Here is a 6288-nt window from a genome sequence, read left to right as displayed (position 1 = left end):
ACAATAGAAGACGCGGCAGTTTCTTCTCGTACGGGGGACAACACAGCCGCACCATTGTTGTCAACTGCGTGGACATGAGAAAAAAACAAACACATCGTCATTAGAACAACATGTTTGGCGTTCAGAATACAGGACAACTGTTTAGCAAGTGCTTTGTGCTAATGCGAAGAATTAAATGGGGACAGCAGAGCGAGCCTGTCCGCGATAATGGGCTGAGATTTGTGACTAGAAGCTGGGTTAGGATGGTGGAGTAGATAAGAGATGAGTGGAGAAGAAAGGCAGGGAGGTTACTTAGAAGACTGTTCCGGTTGGCCAATGTGCACTGAGGGAATGATAAGAAAGGATGCGAAAATAAAGAAGTCCGCCACCGTCTGGAAGACATTGCAGTAACGAGCGCTAGCTGTTTGGTTTACTAGACGAAGAAAGCGAAGAAGAACGCTTCCGTTGTCCAGTTACACCCCTTCAAGATACGCGCCAAACGGAACTTGCTTCGTTTGGGGGGTCAAAGTGGGCCTAGAATACGGCTTGCGGTGCGATATGGTAACGCTTCAATTGGTAATTGAATGTATACAATGTTTACTTATTATTTAATTGTGGTTTTATTTCTATACCGCAACCCACAGGGTTTTCTTTGCCTGCCAAATTCGGTGCACAACTGTCCCCGGATGGGTGCCCCTTGTTGGCGAACTATATATAGCGGAACGAATGCCTACAGATATAGCGGGTCCCGTAACTGAACAGTTTTCCTCCCGTTGTAGAATATTTTTGGGGGTGAGAGGGAGAGGGATGGGAGGGCACAACCAATTTTAATGGCCGCCATCTTGGATTCGAGGAACCGAAACTATGCCGTCATTTCGTCCCCTGACGTCATTCTCACATAGTTACACCCCTATCCACCATATTGCACCGAGACGTCATAGTTGGCACGCGGCAGGTGGTTATTTCTACAATGGTATTGTAGATGGCGCTACAAGTCTCCGTGCGAGACGTGCTCTTTTCTAGTTGCTGCCACAAATGGCGCTGTGATCTGAGGGTGGTAGCAGACCCCACGAAATCTCGAAACTTGATAAGAGCTAACGCTCTTAAAAAAAATAAAACGGATGAAGTACAGACTAAGGAGATGAGGTGGGGAAAGGGGGTAGAAATCAGGGAAACAGATACACATAGAACAACACGCTGCGGCGTCAGACGTCCAGCTTTTGTGAAAAAATATGCAACCTAAGGGCTTCCGTTCAAAACCGTGTAGTCGGAGGCGCACCAAACAGTTCTGGACAAAAGCATTTTTTAACAGCAAAGAGTTTCTGAGCGCAATTTCTTCATATATTGCAAGGTTTCACTATAACAGTCAATATATCCGCAGATCTTCCGCTGGCAGGCTTCCATTTTTTTCCGCTAAATTAACGTTTCTGCTATCGTCAAAAGAGTTACCCATTGGTTTTCTATGGAAGTCTTTACTGCTCGATGCCAGCGATGGAAACACTATCAAAAGAAAGATGTTGCTACATATCGGAAGAATGAACCATTAACTCCAATATTTTTATTATTCAGTACTTTAAAAATTTTTCAATATTCCAAAATTTTTTTTGTTCAAGAATTTTGGGCATGACAAGCCGGAATGCGTGTAAAAGAAGGAAACAAGGTGGACTGCATATTTCTACCAAAGCCTGTTCGTGCGTGATGAAGATGACAAAAGGTAATGAACCTAAGAAATTGCGTAACGAGTGACTGAGCTGCTTTCTCGTGGTTCGTCTTGATAGGGCTGTTTTGTTCCTAAGCGACGGGTGAAGTTTAGTCCGCGAAGGCGTGCTTGATCTTCCTATTTTCATTCTTACGCACAGAAATGTTATGAAAGTAAACTATGCTACTCTCTTCACTGCCGTTCCCAGAGACATATGCCGCAACTTAAACTGTCTAGAGGTCAACCAAAAGTAAATTTCGTGTTTAAAAACGCACGCACAGAGAGCGAGATTGACAATCATTGAGCGCATATTTGTCAAAATACCACGGACCTTTTCTATGGCTGCACTCGCATAGCTCTGCGTTTCCGGTCGTGACTTCAAATCTCCAATTCCCTTCTTGTTATTACTTCCTTAACAGCTCGTGCGCACTGCTCTATTTTCAAAGCGCACCTTTGCAGTTGCGGCAATGTGGGATAGGATAGGATAGGATACACTTTTATGCTCTAACAAGGTGTTTCGGTCAGACAGAGGTCTTCATCTTCAAGCAGATGTCTCCCTCCGTCCTGCAGACGTCGGCGCCCCTATTCCAGGGCACCGCTGAGTTTGGCCGCTCGCTGGGCATGGATGACCAATCCTCTTTGGAGGATTGGTTATCCTCTTTGGAGGATTGGGCTGCCGCTGGAGAGCACACTCTCCCACTGCTCCGCACTCGGATTTTCTGAGCCACGGAATGCTTTATTTCTGTCACATTCCCAAGTAACTTGGTATAGGGTGGGTGTTGCACCGCACCATGAGCAGATGTCCCTGTGTTGGTTCGGGAACATTTTGCTAAGGATGTGTAAATTGGGGAAGGTTCCGGTTTGCAGCTTCCTCCAGTAAACTGCTTCTTGTTGATTTAATTTGTTGTGAGGAGGAAGATACTTTAGTCTCGTCCCTATGTAATAATTTAGAATGTCGGAGTACGTCAGGATTACCCTCAAGAAGTCCTCCGGGTCTTCGTTCAAGAGTGCTCGGTCAGTGCACTCGCGAGCGACTCTATCGACCCTTTGGTTGCCTTCTATCTCGGTGTGTCCCGGTATCCAGGAAACGGTGTGTCTAATGTGATCGTTGGCTAGGCCTGCTCGGAGGAGGATTTGGAGCGCTTTATGACCTATTCTGCCGTTAATGTAGTTACGGCATGCCTCTTTCGAATCTGTGAGGATTGTTAAGGACTTATTCGAGCGATAACCCTCCGCGGCCGCTAGAGCAACAGCCATTTCCTCTCCCTCGGTTACCGTGCAGTCCCGTGCCGACGCGCAAGTGATCTCCTGATAGTCTGAGCCTATTACTGTCGCGACGACTTTTTGCTCCGTTGTTCCCCGTCTCCGGGGGTACATCGCGGCGTCCGTGTAGACGGTGTTCGCCTTGACTGCCAAGTATTTTTCTACATATTTCGCTCGGGAATTTCGCCTAGCTGCGTGTAAATATGGATCCATATTTTTGGGGAGCGAGCCTATTTTGATGGTGCTGCGGAAATTATCAGGCAGACTCGCTGTTCTCTGCTCTGCTCTAAGCGTTGCTTGATGGCCCACTCTTATGAGGAGCGCTCTGCCAGTGGTCGTCTGCTGGAGCCTGTCTCGTTGTGACTCTAGCTGCGCTTCTTTGAGTTCCTCGAACGAGTTGCGAAGTCCGAGGGCCAGCAGCTTCTCCGTTGATGTGGTGGCTGGCAGGTGGAGAGTTGTCTTGTAGGCTTTCCTCACGATGGCGTCGGCTTGGTCCCTTTCGCCCTTGTTGGTGTTGTAGTACGGGAGGGAGTAGGTGACTCGGCTGATCACGAGGCTTCTGACCAGCTTTATCGTGTCCCCCTCCCTCATACCGCTTCTTCTTTGCGATACTCGGGTGATCATTCGGGTAATCAACATGTTACAGCTGCGGCTGCAGCCCAGAAAAGTGAGACCTGTGGTACAATTCTAAAACAAGAGAGTTAGTGCCCCCATGTAGTAAAAAATCTTGTCCTGCGTTGGCGTTGGCTACCATTTGAAGCCTCGCAGTCGGAGCGGCCGGAGCAAGCAGGTGGAATGTGGCGCCTGCTAAATAGGTTACGTGACCTTGTGACGTCATCATAACTTCCCCACCGTGGCAGGTGGTGACCTGCCCACCGGACTGTGAGCAAACTGCTCACCTTGGCAGGTCGCACTTAAGTGAGCCTTTAGTGGCGACAGGTTGCTCGGGAGGAGCAACCTTGGTCTCACCAGCCCCACCAGTGGCTGTGTTTGAAACAGCCTCCTGCCGGGGCAGTGGCGCATCGCTTAATCGCTGCACCACTGCGCCAGGTGTGGTATGAGAAGTGTACAGCGAATGATCATTACCGCGTATACGGGAACTAACCCACTAAGCTATCGCGTCATACCCTTAAGGCGGAGCTTGAGTGTACCCTCCAGTTCATTTTCAACTCGCTTCGAATGTACCCATGTGGGGCGGATTGCAAGGTGCGAAGCACGGCGCTTAAAAGGCGGCGAATGGGGAGAAGCGGAGTTGAAGGGTGGTAGTTGTTGCCCTCAACTGTAGTTCTGCGTCGTTGTCACAGCTTAAAAGAATACTTATGAGGCCAGCCAGCTAGCCCATCAGGTTTAGCTAATGTCCGAGAAATATGCACGGCATTTATTATACAGCCTGAATACTTACAACGATGAAGTTTCTTTTTTCTTAGTGTGATCATTACATAAAGCACGCAGTGAAAAAATAACAAAATGAACAAACAAACAGAAGTAGAAGGAGAAAAAACTGTATTAAATAATAGAAAGGCGTTGTGGGGGGCGGAGGAACAAACTGCTAGTTGCTCCTGACGATGTGCACGGTGCTTCCCCTCTCCCGGGTAGAGCCTTCAGTCAGAGACCCCATGTTCGAGACCCCATGTCGTGTATGTGTTAGTCTCTGTTATTGCTTTACGGGGCTGACTAAATATAGATGCCCCCCCCCCCCCCCCCCCAAATAAGAAAATGCAGCGAGCAGAAGCCATGGAAGCATGCCTGTGAGAACGGGGTTGTTTTGCTGGACTCTGAAAATTGCTTCGACTGTCGCACTGTGCTCTTTTTTTCTTCTCCACACCGAAAGGATTTGCTGGGCGCTATACCGCAGAAATCTGTGTCAAGGGAATTCCCCGTGGCTGTGTCCTTGCTCTCTCACTCACAGTGAAGCGCTATAGGCACCGGGGGCTGCAAGTGTGGTCTAGGACGTTTACACTGCCTGGCGAGACTCTATATCAGCCTCGTAAAGCTCACTTTACGAGGCGTTCTCCGACTATAATATACGGCCGTTGCTTGCCACGCGCGAAGTCGAAAATTGTCAGCGCTGTCAGGAGTGAGTTTCTAAACGCGCCTGTCTTGCCTCAGCGCCTGATTAAGTCGGTACGTGTGAGGAAAACTGTCGCCCTTAACGTATGTGTTTATGCGAGGGAACCGCAGGAAGTTGGGCAAGCACATGCTTATGCTACTGTGTCTGGCTTAACGCGTATATATGCGCCATGAAATGCAAAGCAGCTTGCCGCACTAACTTCAATGCCCGGAAAGCGCAAGCACTGAAGAAAACAGCAGGTGATGAAGTGGTAGCTGCAGCTTGCTTTAAGAAACCGAGTCTATTTTGTTATTCGTACCGCATGTGCAGTCGCGATACAAAAAAGCGCGAATAGCTCAGCGTCTACGCGTTCCATTGCTTGGATTTATTTCCATCGCGCTGGCATGCTTGCTAGTAATCATGTCCAACATTCTAGGACAAAAATTTTGAAAATTCGATAATTGTAAGACACTGTTATGGAAATATTGAAGGTAATGCCCCATGTTTCTGATGGGCAGCAATATCTTTCGGGTAACAATATCATTTAAAAATGTTTCCATCTATCGCATCGGGCATTTAAGACTCCCATAAAAAAAACAGATGGGGAACTCTTGTGACAATAGCAAAAAAAAAACCATTAATATATAAAAAAGTAAGACGGCCGTCGGGGGATCTGCGGATAATAATTGTTATAGTGAAATTTTAGACTATAAAAAATCGCATTCATAAACGGTTTCCCGCTCTAAAATGCTTTTGTCCAGAATTGTTAGGTATGAAAAATACGCTAGAGTCGTCCATGATACGGTTTATATCGTATCATGGACGACTCCAAAATACGATGCAGCGCGTAGACGCCGCGCTGTTCGCATTCCTTTTTATCGCCCCTGTAAGATAAGCAGGAGACAGAAAAATGCGCAGAATATAACCAACCACTACGTATAGCATCCGGATTACGAGAAAGCATTTGGTTCGCTGGAAATATTGCTACATATGCAGGCATTGCGTAACCTGTACGTGGAAGAGACATACGTGAAGGTGCTGGGTATTATATGTATGGCTGCACAACCGCCATAGTCATCCGCAAGAAAAAATCTCAAATATCAAAACAGACTGGATGTGAGGCAAGAAGACATGACTCCTTCATTCATTACCGCATGTTTACATGATGTATTTAGAGCGTTTGACGGGGAACGGAGAACCCCTTAGCAACCGCTGATTGGTGATCAGATTGCCCTTTTCAGCAGTTTTGGAAAGGATATGCAGCACATGATTAAGGATCTAAACAGGGAAAGAAGAA

This window comes from Amblyomma americanum, chromosome 5 (genome assembly GCF_052857255.1).
Source record: "Amblyomma americanum isolate KBUSLIRL-KWMA chromosome 5, ASM5285725v1, whole genome shotgun sequence".
NCBI classification, from domain to species: domain Eukaryota; kingdom Metazoa; phylum Arthropoda; class Arachnida; order Ixodida; family Ixodidae; genus Amblyomma; species Amblyomma americanum.
The sequence above is the reverse complement of the archived record's forward strand: the minus strand, read 5'-3'. Positions refer to the sequence as shown.